This window comes from Orcinus orca, chromosome 8, assembly GCF_937001465.1.
Source record: "Orcinus orca chromosome 8, mOrcOrc1.1, whole genome shotgun sequence".
Lineage (NCBI taxonomy): Eukaryota > Metazoa > Chordata > Mammalia > Artiodactyla > Delphinidae > Orcinus > Orcinus orca.
This window is the reverse complement of record NC_064566.1, coordinates 19,656,965-19,676,182: the sequence shown is the minus strand read 5'-3', so window position 1 is coordinate 19,676,182 and position 19,218 is coordinate 19,656,965.

Below are 19,218 nucleotides of genomic sequence, written 5' to 3'. Positions count from 1 at the left end.
TGTGCCCACGATTATGGGTGTTTGCATGGTGGTTATTACAATGGTTTTTATCCTTTAAAAATTGTCCTTGGGGAAACAACTTCTGAAAATGCAACATCTCATTTTCATAAGAGAATGAAGGGACAGAGTGCACACAACTACTTTTACAGCAAACCATCACCATTAGAACAAAGGAACATTGACTAACACTATAAATCAAGAGCAGTAGTGGAACAGGAATGCACAGCCTGGAAGGTTAAAAGCAATTAGTAAATAACAAAGGTGGCTTTGAGGCTATGAGGCTCACTTTTTGGCTCAGCTGGGTAATATCTGTCACCGCGTCTTAGTCACGCTTTCAGCTAGAGATATTTATAGGTTGTAAATACTGTTTGTAATGCTGAGTATTCTCTTCTGTGGTGTACTTGCATTTTCACTGATTAAAGAAGGGAAAAGTCTCCAAACTAAGATAAACCCTGAGCATGGTTATCTTTCAGTAATTCAAGAGCAAAAACTGCCTTATACATTGATATATTCTCCAGGTCTATTATAATCTCTGGACAGAGTAGATTTTCAAAAACTATTTGCTAAATTAATACATCAGTGAGATATAAATAAACAAATGAACAAATGACCACATGGGATTGAAAACTCGCCTGGTACTACAGTTCAGGAATTTGATAACAGTCCCTCAACAATTTTAGATTTGTTCATTGATTTATCTCATTACTCTTCATTCATCTACTCAGTTAACTCAGTAGCCATTCCTTGAGTACCTACTCTTTGCCAGATGCTGTGCTATGTACCATAGATACAATGAATAAAATAATCATTAAGGAATGTTTAAATTTTTAAACTACAATGTGTTGTGATAAGAATGGAATAGAGTTCAGTAGAAATTTCTGTAATGGTCCAGAAAATGGAACAACCAAATCAGTTAGATGAGGAAGGTTTGATATGGAAACCAGTATTTTTTTTGAATTTACTTTTTATTTATATTGGAGTATAGTTGACTTACAATGTTGTGTTAGTTTCAGGTGTAGAGCAAAGTGATTCAGTTATACATATACATATAGCAACTCTTTTTTAAAAATTCTTTTCCCATATTGGCCATTACAGAGTACTGAGTAAAGTTCCCTGTGCTATACAGTAGGTCCTTGTTGATCATCTATTTTTTTTTTTTTTTTTTTTTTTTTTTTGTGGTACGTGGGCCTCTCACTGTTGTGGCCTCTCTCGTTGCGGAGCACAGGCTCCAGACGCGCAGGCTCAGCGGCCATGGCTCACGGGCCCAGCCGCTCCATGTCATGTGAGATCTTCCTGGACCAGGGCACGAACCTGTGTCCCCTGCATCGGCAGGCGGACTCTCAACCACTGCACCACCAGGGAAGCCCCTGCTCATCTATTTTATATATAGTAGTGTTTATATGTTAATCCCAACCTCCTAATTTATCCCTCACCCACCCACCTTTCCCCTTTGGTAACCATAAGTTTGTTTTTGAAGTCTTTGAGTCTGTTTCTCTTTTGTAAATAAATTCATTTGTATCATTTTTTTTTAGATTCCACATATGTGATATCATATGATATTTCTCTTTGTCTGACTTACTTCACTTAGTATGATTATCTCTAGGTCCATCTATGTTGCTGCAAATGGCATACTCTCATTCTTTTTTTTTAATGGCTGAGTAACATTCCATTGTATACATGTACCACATCTTCTTTATCCATTCCTCTGTCAATGTACATTTAGGTTGCTTCCATGTCTTGGCTATTGTAAATAGTGCTGCTATAAACACAGGGGTGCATTATCTCTTTGAATTATAGTTTTGTCCGGACATATGCCCAGGAGTGGGATCGCTGGATCATATGGTAACTCTCTTTTTAGTTTTTAAAGGAACCTCCATACTGTTCTCCACAGTGGTTGTATCAATTTACATTCTCACCACCAATATAGGAGGATTCCCTTTTCTCCACACCCTCTTCAGCATTTGTTATTTGTGTTTTCCTAGAAACCAGTTTTGAGGATGGGTAAGTTTGCCATGTTGATAAGCATGTGCTTTAAAATAGTAGGATATTCTTCCCAGAAAGAATAGCATGTTTGGTGCCACGGGATCCTCTGAGACCATGATGCTTTGGAAGTACAAAATGCTAGGGACAAAGAAGTTTAGAGAGCAATGAAAATTTCAAAACATTTACAACATATCCATTCCCTTCATAACTATTCTCAACTCCCACAAAGTGCACATAAAGAATTAGTACAGGACCAACGAAAACAACAAAAGTATAAATTCCAATGGCTATTGGACAGGGCTATGCTGGAGGAGTTTGTGAGATTGCTTAGAGGTTTATAAATCTCACAGAGGTGTATTTTTATGGTAGACAGCCTTACCTGAGTCTCAAAGAAAAGGTAACTCACTGAGTTCCGCGCCAGACTATTCTATCTCAGTGTGGATTCTTCATCTGTCAACATTTGGTTTCATCCAAGTACAACCTTTCTTTTTCCTGTTATGAGAAGGGGCTTCATGGTTTCTTTAAATCACAGAGAAGCATTCATTTCTTGCTACAAGAAAGACATTGTACTCTTTCACTCTCGGTGGTGATAAAAACCTCATGCCATAGACCGTGTTGCCTGAGATGCCAATATCACAACTTCCACATCCTCCTATGTCCCATTGTGACTTTTTTTTAAGAGACAAATTTGAAAGTAAAACTCCAGTTCCTACAGCCTTCCTATGGGGCATTGAATTTAATCCTCATGGAAATGAAGAATTAACAGCCCTGAACCAACTGACTCCAAAGCTCACTATACTGGCTTCGAAAAGAATGCAGACTCAGAACAGACCCAGGGCCTGATGTATATGAGAAAGAAGCACAGCAGGGAGAAAGGAAGGTGACCACAAGCACATTACAGTATTCTTTCTGGCTGAGCCTGGGGTATCTTTTTTTGACATACACTCAAGTAATTTCACTATTACACATGGTTTCTAAGACTTTGTAGCTCTTGGAGAACCTGCTGACTAGTTACTGCAGAATGCTCTCATCTGATCAGCAGTGTGTTCCCTTAGAGAGTTAGAATTTGTTGTTCCGTTGTCAAAACACAGGACTGTGCATGCCAATAGGGCATGCATATGCCTGACACAATTGTCTTTTCCTTTTCTCTCTTATCAAAAATTTAATAAGGCAGACTAAATAAACCATAATGGGCCAGTACTCTGAGGACCGTATGTGTTTATTGCCTTCTGTAGGAGCTGCAGAGACCTGGTCCCTTGTGCCGGTCAATCTGCTTTTATATGTTTCAAGGAAAAGAAGAAAAGAATGTGATAAGAGGAGCTGACACCTATACCATGGTGATTAATAAGCTGACTCATTTACATTTTGACAAAACATACCGACAAAACATACCAGTAGGAGTTTTTAACACCACATTTCATTCCATTAACGCATGCTCTTCAAGCTTTTTTAAAATTCTTTTCCATTATGGTTTATTACAGGATATGGAATATAGGTCCCCATGCTATGCAATAAGACCTTGTTGTTTATCCATCCTATATATAATTTGGTTTGCATCTGCTAACCCCAAACTCCCTATCTATCCCTCCCCCACCCTTCTTGGCAACCACAAATCTGTTCTCTATGTCAGTGAGTCTTTTTCTGTTTTGTAGGTAGGTTAATTTGTGTCATATTTTAGATTCCACATATAAATGATATCATATGGTATTTGTTTTTCTCTTTCTGACTTACTTTGCCTAGTGTGATAATCTCTAGGTCAATCCATGTAGCTGCAAATGACATTATTTCATTCTTTTTTATGGCTTAGTAATTCCACTGTGTGTATGTATATATATATATATATATATATATATATATATATATACCACATCTTCTTTAACCATTCATCTGTCAATAGACCTTTAGGTTGCTTCCACGTCTTAGCTATTGTAAACAGTGCTGCTTTGAACACTGGCATGCATGTATCTTTTGGAATTAGAGTTTTCATCTTTTCTGGTTATATGCCAAGGAATGGGATTGCTGGATCATATGACAACTTTATTTTTAGTTTTTTGAGAAACCTCCATACTGTTCTCCATAGCGGCTGCCCCAGTTTATATTCCTACAAACAGTGTAGGAATGTTCCCTTTTCTCAACACCCCTCCAGCATTTGTTATTTTTAGATTTTTTAATGATGGACATTCTGACCAGTGTGAGGCATACCTCATTGTAGTTTTGATTTGCATTTCTCTAATAATTAGTGATGTTGAGCATCTTTTCATGTGCCTGTTGGCCATCTGTATGTCTTCTTTGGATAAATGTCTATTTAGGTCTCTGCCCATTTTTTAATTGGCTTATTTTATTGTTGTTGTTGTTGTTACTGAGTTGCATCAGACATTTTTATCCATTTGGGGCTTTAAAAATAACATAAAACTTTAAGAAAACGTTCTTACAAGACACTGGTTTGTTGAAGAGTATATTTCTACTGTCTAGTCAATCAATCCGAATCCATCTGTGAAGTGAATTTTCATTTTCTTTGCTCTTTCAGATGTATAGCTTTCAGGAGATACATGAGAACCAAGAAGAAAAAAAAAAAAACAAATAGATGAAGAGTAAAACCAGGCTCACAATGCAATTTAGGAATAAATTAATGTGAAAATGGAAATTTGTTAGCACTCATTCAGCATAATAATTTGGGGCATTTAGCAGGGGATGGAAGAAAAAAATTATTTTCCCTCTCCTCCCAGTCTTTACTGAACATATTTAGGAAGTGCATAGTTTTGGAGTTTCTCTTTTTTTCTTTCTTTTTTTAGTGTTCTTGTCATGTTTTCACAATGCAACAGGAAATATAGTGAGGAGTTGTGAAGAGTTGTCCTTCCTCTCCCCTGATTCAACAGATTTCAAGTTTCTGTTCTGGTTGTCTTAGTTTCTATCTAAATTGGTAGTTATCCACTGTCCTAACACCCTCTATATCAGGCACTAAAAAACTTTTTTGGCAAAAAAGTTGATTAAACTCATTTATTCTTAGGGTATTAAAAAACCACACACAGTTCAAAGTATTATTCTGTCAAGGGATATTTGAATTTTAACAAACACAAAAAATTCATTCAAATGGAATATTTCTAGTGGTGTATTCAAGCAGTCAGTAAAGGAAATTTGGGTGGGAAGACTCTTAGGATTTGACTCATTTCCTGTCCCCTGCAGGTTGTTTTGTCTTCCAGGAAAGCCAGCCCTGAACCAGTTTTGTGGCCAACACCATCTTTGCTCACCATTTACAGCCCAATGTTTTCTCCAAAGAACCTACCTTAACCTATTAGAAACAATGAGTGCTACAGGCTGAATTGTGTCTCTCAAAAAGATGTGTTCAAGTCCTAACCCCCTAGTAACTCAGAATGTGACCTTATTTTGAAATAAGATCATTATAGATAATAATTAATTAAGCTAAGCTAAATACATACTGGAGTAGGATGGGTCCTTATTCCAATGTGATTGCTGTCCTTATAAGAAGAGGAATGATGCTGTAAAGGCAAATACACTGGGGGAATGCCTTGTGAAGAGAGAGACAGTGTTTAGAATGAAGCATCTACAAGCCAGGGAACATCTGGGACTACCAGAAGCTGGCAGAGGTAAAGGAAGCATCCTGCCCTAGAGGCTCTGAAGGGAGCATGATGCTGCCAAAAACTTGGTTTCAGATTTCTAGCTTCCAGAACTCTAAGAAAATAAACTTCTGTTCTTTTAAATCACCCAGTTTGTGGAACTTTGTTATGATAGCCCTAGAAAACTAATACAATGAGTGATTTCTTTTTGTTTGCTCTTTATCTTTTCTGTTTCTCTACTTCTATTTCCTTCTTTCCATTTATTTATTTATTTATTTATCTATTTATTTACATATTTAGCCAACATCTAAATACGATGTTGCTCATTGACAAGGAAAAGGAGTGGGACCATGAGAAAAACAAAGTCTCTTTTTCCTTTTACATTAAAATATTGGGAAACCTGTTCAAAGTCGCATCCCCTCAGTGGGCTTCAACTATCTACAAAAACAGATTTTTTAAAACATTTACAGGTTTTAGCTTTAAAACTCTTTAAAAAAGTGCAATTCTTTAGTCAAATGAAATATTACATGGCTCCTCAAAATGTGAAATAGATTTTAAAACTGCACTTTTCTGTTTGAAGTCAGGAAGATACCGCGAATCAAATAGTACAGCTTCTCTTTGTCATCTTCCTTCCCTAGATGACACACATGGTAACTCCATTGTCGCAGGTATTTTATTAGAATAATGTTTTCAATAAGAATATAGTTATATAGTTAAGAATATCTTAAGAAAACTCTATTAAGGATGAGAAAACAAAACAGTGGTTACTACTAGTCAGGGAGTATACCTGAAGACCAGAACTGTACATCATACATGGCTGTTCCAACACATATAACCTGACAAGGAGGGGAAAAAAATTGTTTTGAGTATTTGGCCATTTGGTATATCAGCTAATCTTCCTGTTGAGTAAATAGGGAAAGTCCAAATCATAAATTTACTACTAAACAGAGAAACTGATGTTTGTGGAGTGCTGAAAGTATTAATGTATTACATGTTCATACTCAGTCCTCCAGAGGTAAACATTATTCTCCCACATTACCGATTAAATCACTGAGGCTGTGACTCCAAATCTGTAATATGCCCACAGTCAGTAGTGAGGCAGATACCAGGATTCAAAGCCAAGTCTGAAGTACATACATTGTCGTGAACTGCGCTCTCACCCTGCGTGAAGAGTAGAAATCTTTTTGTGTGTGTTATTTGCTTCCATCTCTTTTAACCAACATTTTGTCAGGGTTAAATCTCTCCTAACTATGCTGGATGTGATGGACCCAGATAAGAGAAGAATGACAGCTCTTGTGAGCCATCTGCAGGAAACACCAAGCGTGGGTGGTAGATGTAAATGTCACAGCGGGTGGTGGATACAATACCTGTGTGGACAGGTGCAGATGAATTGACAACCAACTGTATTTTCTCCTCACTGCACAGTGTTTTGTTTTCACGTTTAATCTATGAGGACAGGCATCATGTTCAGACCGTTTTGCCACTGCGGTGCTAAAGCAGCAAGCATTTCCTTCCCTCGCCCCATACTTTCACATTCTATATAAAGTTATGCTCACATGGCACTGAAATAGACATTTTTATGTTCTACAAAAATACCACTGCAAAATGGCAAAAATGCTATAACTTGAAATAGATTATATTCTAAGATTAACTTTGCCTAAAGAACAGATTTTCCCCACATATTCATTCTGAAATCTTTAAGTCCTAGAAAAACTGCCACTAATTCCCCACTCCTCTGTGATCTCAGCTGTACCCTCACCTTGACTGTCTTCTTTAGGAAAGATGTTGACCACAGGAATGCAAAGAAAATCACTTCCTACCTATGTGAACTTGGGCTATTCACCTAAACTTTCTAAATCGAGATTCCTTATATTTAAAATAGGAAAAACATTTTTAAAATTATTTTCACTTGTATTTATTTTGCTTTCTAAGTTTCCCCCTCTAAGATAAATTTCATGACAACAGGAACTTAAAAAATGACAATGGAATCATCTTGTACATACTATTATGTCAATTGATTTTACATACACACAGAGTTTTTCATGTCAGAGAAACTGACATATCAATAACAAAACTTTTTTTAACACATTTCTGTCTGACTTGTTGCATTCCATAACTTTTGGTATGTTATGTTTATATTTTAATTCCTCCTAAATTATTTGCTGATTTCCCTTGTGATTCTTCACAGCCATTTATTATTTATGAATGTGTTGTTTCATTTCCACATATTTGTATATCTCACTTATTTTTTTCTGTTATGACTTCTAATTTCATTCCATCATGGTTAGAGGACATAATACATACAACAAAATTACAAGAACTGATTGGAGAAATATAGTTCTACAATAATCATTGAACATCAGTGCCTCACTTTCAACCAAGGATAGAACAATTAGACAGAAGATCAGCAAGAAAATAGAAGATTTGAATAATATTATAAACAAACTATTCTTTTTTTATTGAAGTATAGTTGATTTAAAATGTGTTAGTTTCAGGTGTACAAAAAAGTGGTTCATATATATATTCATATATACATATATATGAACATATATATGTGAAACATATAAAAGAACATATATATATATGAACATATATATATATGTTCTTTTTCAGATTCTTTTCCATTATGTGTTATTACAAAATATTGAGTATAGTTCAATCTATTTTATATATTGTAGTGTGTATAAACAAACTAGTATTAACAGACATCTATAGACTATTCCACCCAACAACAGCAGAATACACATATTTCTCAGTGTACAGGGAACATTCTATAAGTTAGGCCATAAAACAAGTCACAATACATTTAAAATGATTGAAATCAAATAAAGGAATAATAAATCTTAAGGGGCAGGGTCACTGAAAGGGTGAAGTGTTTTTGCTGCTACTTCAAGTTAACATTAGTTGAACATTTACTGTACACTGACACTGCACCAGACACTGGAACAAAGATTACTAAGGCATTTGCAAACCACAGGGACCTAACATTCTAGTGGGAAGGATGAACAGAGAAACAACGAACTGCAATGCATCCTGATAACTGTGAAAAATGTCACTGCTCTGGGAGCTTATAGTCAAAACTGGCCAACTGCTAGGAAAGGCAGGTCACGATGGCAGGGAGTGAGATGAGAAGGATCAGACATAGATTTATCGAGAAAATGAGAGTTGTGGAGTCTTGATCTCAAAAAGTATGTGTTTTCCAACAGGAGAAAAGAAATTGAAATCTCACAGTTTTGGGGAATAGGGGTGAATGGACCTGCAAAGCAGTTTGAAATAACCGTAGAAGGTCTTTTATGGCATTCTCCAGATCCTAGCCTTGATTTATTCATATAGGTTTCCAAGAAAAAAAAAAAGAAAATGAGAAAGCATAAGTGGCATAAATAGTAAACATTTTGAAAAGGCAAAACAAGTTTACACATTTAAAGTTCAAGGTTAGTCTGGTGTTTTTAGGGTCTGGCAATCACCAGAAACACTGAGCAGCTTGGATTCCAGGGCATATGTCAAGTGTTCAATTTGACTGAGCATGATGTAATTTTAAGTCATAAATAATTAAGCCATGTCCTCAGCCTATGGAAGTGAGTAACATTGAACATTTCAAGGGGATTCTTTGCCATTTTCAAAGACTAAAGATACACTAATGATGATTATCAAGTGAGTTGCCACATTTCAAAATTACTCATGGAAGTGTTCCTAATTACCTGTCTTAGTGTGCAGCAAATAACAGCCTTACTAAATTAGTAATGCTCAGCATGATTTAACAACTAGCCTTGACATCTAAGTCCCTTATAACATGTGGATGACATTTTTTGTCTTAAAACCAATGGCAGTACACAACCCAAGCATTTAGTTCACCAGCGACATATTCTTTTACATGAGCCTCTTGGTGATAAGTGATAAAGTTGACTCCTGTGTGAAAGTCATTCTAAAATGACTTGGGAAACAAGTGGCATGCCAATTTTTCCTGTAATTCAGAGTTGAGGCTTCAACTGTGGAAAGGTTAGAAAAAGAGACGTGCCCTTCACTCAATGAAGAATTGCAATTACTATCTTTATATTAGCTGACAAATTAGCATCCTAAATCCTCAATTTTGTGATAAACAAAAAGTAAGACACAAAGTAAAAAACAAAGTCTCCTTTAGTAGGAAGGAAAAACTAGGAGGCCCTAGAAAAGATTTCAAATTTAGGTTAGTTTTCCAGACAAAATGTGCTCTAGTAGAAAAGGACTGACTTTCTCGTCTTCTGAGCAGGGATGTTCTTATCTTTAGTATTTAGTCTCTGACCCCATTCCTATATTGTGCCTTTCACATTTTAGCTTCCTCATCTTTAAAATAGGGGGATGATATTATCTAACTAACCATTTTATTGTCAGAATTAAATAATATTATATGAAACGGCTGTAAATGTTCAAGTGCTCTAATATCAATATTTTGGCAGTTAGGCTAAAAATTCAGAAATATCAAATAAGACTATTTTCACACATTCAGTGTGTATGGAATGTTTCTGAGTAAAAGCAGTCTTGGTACCAGAAGACTGAGCACTGCAAGATGTAATATAAAATACAACACAGAGTACACAAGACATAGATAAATAGATAATAGATAAGCTATAGTATAAGAGATTATTCTAAGATTATATATGGCTTTATAAATGTGTCTCATGTCTCTTCCTCAATTTCTCTACTCTATGTATAAGTTATATGGACATATATCTTAAAAGACCTTTTACTTGAATGTATTGAATATTTAGCTCTAGCTCTGGTTCTTTTACTACTTATCTCACCCCAGGGGAAAAACACACATGTACATGCACATGAACACACACAAAAATTATTTTCTCCAAACCTCATTTTTACATTTACAAAATATGAGACTTTGAGTAAATGATCTCTAAGATCTTTGGACACATTAGCTTTCTTTGATTTTAATTTTATCACCATCTCTTACCCTACCGCTGTCCAAATGCCTAATCATGTATTTAGATATCAATCAGGAAAAGAGGGGGAAAAAAAAATGGAAAGAAGGGGCTCAGGAAGAAATGGCTACAGAAAGAGAACCAGAGTTAAAGTTGTGAGAGAAGAATTGAAGCTGAAAAAGACACGTTGTTCTTAATCTCTCCTGCATCAAAAATTGAATCAAACTTCTTTATCATTAGATTAAAGAGACTATATTTTCTTATAATTCAGGTACTTATAGGACATTACTTAATGAACTCAGTATCTACAGTAAAATTTTTTGGAAAAACATCAGAATTTCTCTGAAAATTTACATTGTAAAAGTAGAATGTCATAATTTTATTGATTTATTTTCTATTTTCAAAGTCCCCAATTATTTAAACTCTGCAAACTCAAATATAGGAGCTTTCTTGAAAATGAAGCATTGTAATGAGTAAAGCTAAAAGCACTAAAGTTTAAAATTTCCTGGAATATACCTTTTTGGCGGAGCAGATCTTGCTTAGGAATCTTGCTATGACTCTTCTGGCAGTGTTTATTGTGATATTTGTCAGTGGGGATACGCTGGAAACTCTACTAACAGAGATGTAACAACTCAAAGCACTGTTTTTGCCAATTCGAAGTTTTAAATAGTGCCAAGTGTAGCATAGTGGTGCTATGACGAAGAGACTCCAAATCAGCATCACCCCATTGATGATGCTGAGCTCGAGAACTGTATGACATTTATTCTGATATGCATGGATTGTTTAGGCAATCTGTTTTGTGCATGCACAGGTATTATCTATTTTATCATCAGAATTAACCCCTTTCTTTACTCTCTCAACACAGGTATTGAGCACAAGGGTATTGCTGAGTTTGATACGCCAAAAATCCCCTCATAATGTGAGGGAAAGAAAAGCACAAGTTTGCATAATTTCTTCTTTCTCCTTCTGCAAGGTCATACTGTAGGGAAAGAAAAGATATCTAGAGTAATTATACCCAGTAGAATATAGGACGTTCTGGGGGTGTTCAGGATCTATCATAGTTTGAGGGGGAAATATTAGGAATATTAAATATATGTGTTAACGTAAAGGTTTTATTTTGAATATATTTAATAATGTATTAGTACAATAATATATTTATGTGATTTATGATTAAGTATAGAAATAGCTAGCAAATATAAAAAGGTGCTTGACGTCACTAACCATCAGGGAATACAAATTAAAACCACAGTGAAATATCACCTCACTCCTGTCAGAATGGCTGTGATCAAAAAGAAAAAACAACAAATGTTGGTGAGGATGTGGAAAAGGGAACCCTCATGCATTGTTGGTGGGAATGTAAATTTGCACATCCACTACGGAAAACAGTATGGAGGTTCTTCAGAAAATTAAAAAGAGAGTAGAATAATGGTTGCCAGGAGCTGGGAGGTAGGGTAAATGGGCAGATGTTGGTCAAAGGGCTTAAACTTTCATTTATAAGATGAATCAGTTTTGGTGATCTAATGTACAGCATGGTAACTATGGTTGATAATACTATATTGCATACTTGAAAATTGCTAATAGAGTAGACCTTATGTGTTGTTACTACATACACACACACAAAGGATAACTGTGAGGTGATGGATGCATTAACTTCATTGCTGTAATCATATTACTGTGTACACAAATATCAATTCATCATGTTGTACACTTTAAATACATAAAATTTTAGCTGTATATCAATACGTCAATAAAGTTGGGGAAAAATAAAATATTTGTAACATATGATAAAAGGTTAAAATATTTGTTTTATAATGAGTATTTATATATCAGCAGTAAATTTATTATCTCAATAATATAAATTGTATAAACACCTCAACAGAAAGTTATCAAAGGGAATAAACAGTTTCTAGCATAAATGCAATTGATTAGTTTATTTACTAAAATTTGATTACCCTCATTAATTAAATATTGCAAATTTAAACAAAAACGTGACGTCCTCTCTCACATAGCAAAGATTATATTACCAACGCTCAATACAGGCAATGTTGTTGGGAAATGGCCACCCTCACAGTTTGCTGTCAGCAGTGTAACTCTGGCCATTTTTTACATTTTATGTCTTACTGTAATACATAAATGTGCATGTCCATTAGTCATAAAATTCCACTTATAGAAATTTATCTTAAAGGAATAATTAGACAAATTTGCAAAGATGCCCATAAAATGATAACAATAGCTAACATTTTTTGTGTATTATATATGAATTATCTAATTTAATCACCATAAAACACTATGAATGATTTTTACCTATTACTATCCCAGTTTTATAGCTGAAGGATCTCAGGATAATAGAAGTTAAATAACTTGGTCAATGTCACAACAGTTGCGACTGAAATAGGGCTGCCTGTCTCCTAAGCAGATCTTCACAACCAGGTAATCTTAGTAAATAAAGTGGATTGAACTTCAGCCTCCGTTCCACCCTTTCTCTGGGTATTCCTTTGCTGAAGAATCGGGAAAGCTAACACACACATTTCACAGACTCACTTGAAGCTAGGGTTCCTGATGTGTTTTAGGTTCATTTATGCAGGTGCACTCCCATGAGATTTGGCAGACAGGATTAATGTGGAGGTCATTTAGCAGTTCTTTCCATTTTCTGCTGGCAAATACAGTGTGGAAGCATTTGGGTTTCTTGTGGCAGCAGCCAAGGACCAATCACTAGCTTCATGGGTGTCAAATCTCATGACATACACTTTGTCAGTGCAATTCTTACAGTGTGGCAAAGCTCTGGGTCCACATATCCTGCGCCAGAGCTTCCTGATACCTGGGTCACAGCTCAGCAGAATTTTCCTGGTACCAGCTGTTGAGATGGCAGCAGCACCTTTCTGACTCTGGAGATGATAGCTTTTCTTTTATTTCTTGGGTCAAAGGTTTCATGATCTGTGCATCATAAGTAAGGCCTTGTCCTCTTGGAGTTAAGAGTTTCAAGGACTGCTTCCTGATGGCCAAGCTTCCAGATTGTAGGAAAAATAGCCATTCTACTGGTGGCCCTCTTCCATGGAATTGTCCTGGAAATCACTCCTGCAAGCCCAGTCTAGAACTCAGTCTTTCAGCCATGCTAACAATTTTTATAAAAGCTCAGACCTTTCTCATTTCTGCAATTAAACCTTGACTATATGGCTAGCCTAGGATATATACTGAGTTTGATTTAATATTTGTTAATTGATAACAATTTAAATTATTATAATGGAGAACTGGATATATAGCTATGTAATACATTTGTACAATGAACTAGAATGCAGTAATTAAAATTAAAATCTATATCTATATCTATTTATTAACATGAAACCTATTACTTACAACATAGTATTGAGTAAAAAAGAAGGCTATAAAATAGCATGCTGTGTGTGTGCTTAGAAAAGTGTGTCCAGATAGAAAATAAAATGTGAATAATCATTTTAATATTATTTAATACTTAATAATCTTTTAGCATTATTCTTTTGGATAATTCTCACTTTCTTCCTTAGAGCTTTTTATATTATGGGAAATTTTAATGATTACCGTTGCTTTAATAATAACAACAAAAAATAAAAGCTATTTACATTTTGGGCCAAAAAAAAAGAAAGACACCACCACTATCTTACCTTGGGTGTGTGGAATAGGTTATTCTCACTACTCTTCTTTGATTATCTCTAAACTTTCTTATGTATAATTTTATATTAGTTTAATTTTATAAGTCACCTTCAATTCTTTGGAAAGAATATGAAGTTTAAAGGCTATGACTAAAAATGAATACTTGCTATGTACTTATTTAAAAACTACCTCTTATTGTGTGGCTTCTACTTGTTGCAATATATTTATTTCATATGGTGATCTTGTCAGCTTGTTCCACACACACTGAATGTAGAATGCCTTTTTACTTCATTGCACAATTATATGCTGTTGGTATCAGAGTCAGGGTGAGGAGACATTTATAAGCCTTTAAGATGTCTTCCTCCAATTCTCTCATGTATCTGTTCACTTTTTTTTTCACCTTTTACCTACACAGTAAGCTGAGTGAAATAAATGTTAAGATCTAAACGCTGCTGTGGGCAGAGATAGGAGAGGGAACCTGTGTGCTGACATGAAAACTTCAAGGTTTGGGTGACGTGACTTGCTAAACATGAGAATCGTTTTGTACAGAGATGTAAGTTATTTCTGGGCACTACAGATGCTAAGAGTATAAAAAGGCAATGATGCTCACTTTGTAAATATACCATCTCATGTGAACTGCCAAGATCACCAAATTTGGAGGTTCTGTGTGAGCTGCTAGTAGGAATCAGTGGGGAGCTATGTAGCCCAATTTTAGCCATTCCCATATACATACTTTACACTGTCTACTGGTATTTCAGAAAACAAAAACGAAGTACAAAGATAGCCTTGCTCCAAGTCTCAACAATTCTCAAATTTGTGATCTGGCCTAGTTCACCTAAACTATATCCATTATGCCCAAGACCCTCCCTGCCTTTCTACTATGATAAATATTCCAAGGCAGTGCTTTCAGTTCAGCTAGGTGGAAATGCAAAAATATCTGCTCCAAAGTACTATCATACATGGCTATAACTACTAACTGTTTAAGAAAATAGGGAAAGTATTCTTAGGTCTTTGAGCCCTCAACTTTATCACAGACACTCTACCTCCATGCCCTTGAAGCTTTTTAAAGTACAGCACTTACAACCTTTTACTTTATTTTTTTGTAAACTTATTCATATCCATCACTGGCCTGCACACTCCTTGAGTTCATGGAACACTTTTTATGCATCTTTAGTTCTCTCCTTTTAACCCAGTCCCTGGACAATAGTTCCTAAAGCTGCAGCTGCAGTTTCAAAGAATCATTTAAACTCAAGAGAATGGATACCTAAAAGGGAACATCACCTGTGTTCTGATGGTGGCTAATGGTGAAATGTTAGAAGAAATGGTGGTAAGCAGAAATAGACAGTCTTTGAATCAAGAGCCTTCTTTCACCTCTCAAATCACATTACTATGTAAAAATGAGTAAAAGACTGGCTAAGGCTTAGAGCTAAATGGGATCTTTCAGTGCACGTAATTTGTATGTCCTTCAAGAAGATCACACAAATCATCAGAGAATAATAAGTTAAAGGATGTCCAGAAGCAGGTAAAATTGAAGCAGCCCCAATTTTTTCTTTCCTCCATTTTTCTTATCCCTCTACACTTTGGATATATTCTTTCATATTATCTCAAGACAGCTGACAGTTTCCTCAAGGACTTACAGTCACACTATTTAGCTATGAATGTGGCAGATGCCATGGTTCCCTATCCAATATCTATTTTTCTTTCTTTTTTTAACCAATACAAGACAAATATTGCTATGAAAGACATATAACTGCCTGAAAAAGGGGAGTCTTCTAAATATAAGCCAAAAAATGGAGTAAAATTTCCAGAAATATACTTTTTTAGCCTTTTCCTCCTTCTTATTTTTTGACCTAATATACAGTCTAGATAGCTATAGTCTAGCAGTTATTTTGTACCATAAGATGACCCTCAGTATGAAAAGAACACACAAAGGATTCTGGAGCAGAAAGATAGACAGAAACTTTGTCCCTGTTGAGCCATTGTAGAGCTACCGGAAATATTTGGGAGTGAGAAAAAACAAAGAGTAAAACCTATAATTTGTTTAAACCTGCATTTTTTTTGTTCAAGGTTGTGGTCTCAGTTACAGTCAAACATAGAACCTACTCAATAGTTTCAATTTCTCTTTATCTATCCTTATTGAAAGCTAAACATAGCTACTCCCCATCATCTAGATTTTATAGCCAACATACGTTTGAATCCTATTAAATTTCATCTGTTTTTCTCATTTTATTCTTATACTTCATCTATTTTATTTTATTTTTTCTACCATGACCCAACTTAGTGATTCTTCTTGGAATCAAACTCCTCCAGTGTATTTGTAGTGTTCATGGTAATATGCCAAACCTCTCTGATGAAATAAAAAGTGTGCTTATTACCCGCTGCCATCTACTTAAACTTCGTCTTACAGTGAAAAGATAATCTGTGTGATAGAAAAAGAAAATCCTTTCCCTTTAACTTAACTTTGTCTTTTTTCCTTCCACATAAAGCAGCCTTTTTATTCCTGTAGAGGTGTTCCTGCGAAGGCCCAGAATACAGTGCAAATATTAATTAAGACAACATTGAAAACTTCAACTCACCAATCCATTAATCGATGTATGGAATTGTAAAATGATTTGCCCAAGGTTCCAAAACAGCGTCAACTCCCAGCTCTATGCAAATACACAGGCACAAGCAATGTTCACAATTTCACGTTCCGTCTGAATGCTAAAAGCTTTGTTTCTGCCAGTCATTTCCTCGCTAGTATGTAACTCATCACTTTGAAAACCACTTTGATAAGCAGATACCTTGAGCATGGAGAGAGCTATAAAAAAGGCCTAAATTTCTGTTTCAGCTTTTTAAAATTCTATTACAGAACAGTTACTGAAATGGAGAACCTACCAACTGCTTATATGGAATTTTCTTAGAGAAATAGGAGAATAAAATTGCATTTTTCATTTAGATTACTCAGACAAATACATGGTTATCTGTGTTCCTCTTCAGGAAAGGCAGGAAGAAAACTAGCATTGTGGCTATCTGAGGATTCATTGCTTCTTAATCCTTTGTTAATTGCCCAATATATATCTTAGTAAGAGTTTATGTACATGTCAAAACCATTTATATGATAGTTAAGTTGATTTGGAGACATCTAGCTATTAAAATAAGAACACCTCACAACATGGACGGACCTAGAGACTGTCATACTCAGTGAGGTAAGTCAGACAGAGAAAGAGAAATATTGTATGATATCGCTTATATGTGGAATCTAAAAAGAAATGATACAAATGAACTTATTTACAAAACAGAAACAGACTCACAGACTTAGAGAATGAATTTATGAATTTATGGTTACCAAAGGGGAAAGGTGGGGGGCAGGGATAAATTAAGAGGTTGAGATTAACATATACACACTACTATACATAAAATATCAATAGATAACCAACAAGGACCTACTGTATAGCACAGGGAACTCTGCTCAGTATTATGTAACAAGCTAAATGGGAAAAGAATACAAAAAAGAATAGATACATGTATATGTATAACTGAATCACTTTGCTGTACGCCTGAAACTATCACAACATTGTTAATCAACTACACTCCAATATAAAATAAAAAGTTAAAAAAAAATACAGTGGAGAAAAGACAGTCTCTTCAATAAGTGGTGCTGGGAAAACTGGACAGCTACATGTAAAAGAATGAGATTAGAATATCTCCTCATACCACACACAAAAAAAAAACACCCAAATATGTATCTTTTAAATTCTGTGATTCAGAGTAATGCTGTGCTTTAATGTTTCTTGTAGTGCATGTTTGATGGAAGTAAATCCTTTCAGATTTTGTATGTCTGCAAAAAAATAATAAAGGGTGTTGATATATGAAGTGGAAAAAAAATAAAATAAGAACATCTCAGGAAGCTGTCTGTATATACACAGGAAATGCACATTCTCTTTATAGTCACAGAAGGTCACGTGCCCACACATTTTAAGGGTTCATCAAAGAGATGTGGCTATTTTTTTCTGTTTAAACCCATATTGCTTCAAATTATCTCGATCTTTTTTCCCCCAATTTTTCAGTCATTCTGCTATGTTTACAAACTGGAAATAAAAGAATCTCCACTACCTTCTTCCATGTATGATCTGTTAGCAAATACACCTGGTTGGCCCACTGATGGAGAAGCCAAAAACAAAGTTTATGTGTTTTTATCTAAATTCCTATAGCATTGTGGCAGAAGAACCTGGGTTAAGATATGCAGCCTGAAATTCCTATCCCCTTGATTTTACTTAGGCCCAAATACCATTTTTTCTCTTTTCTAGATGTCTAAATCACAGTCATGGACACCAAGGATCCTTTAGTAGGGACTATGGATGGAAAGGTCAAGCCTTCTATTAACCTGGTGTCACAATGTCGCCTGTACAGTTTATTCCATAGATTTGGATACAGTATTATAAGATTCTACTGCCTCAAAATACTTATTCAGGGAAGGGAAAACAATCTACCATTTACCAGTAATTGATGTTGCCAATTCTCCACATTGTCCCTACCAGCATTGATCCATCTATTCATTTTTCAGCAGGTGAATTTTGAACATCTCTTATTTCCCAGACACCATTCAAAGCTCTGAAGATACAAACATGCAAAACATGTTATCTAAGCTCAACATTTTAGGGAGCTCCTTCTATCTTAAAAAATTCTTACTATAATTATTCTACCTCAAGTATTGGTCACGGTACCTTCCTTAGAAGAAACTTGTTTCTTTCTAAAAGAAGCAAATGCTAGAAGGTTTCCAATGTACAAAAAAGTTGCAAGAAGTGTAAAAGGAACACCCACATGTTCTTTATCTTTTATCTTTAAAGATAAAGTACCAGGTACACCAATTAGCAATATTTCCCTGCTTTTCTTTGTTTCTGTATGTATTCATATAATGCTTATTTCTCTGAAGCTTTTGAGATTGAGATGTATACATCATGTTCTTTTACCTCTAAATACTTCAGTGTATATTTCCTTAGAATAGGATATTCTCTTCCATAAATACAACACCGTTGTCATCTTAATTAAATTTAAATGTGATATAACCTATTTTCCTAGTCTATCATCAATATTTTTTTTCAGTTGAACCACTAATACTCTTTCTGTAACTGTTTTCCTTC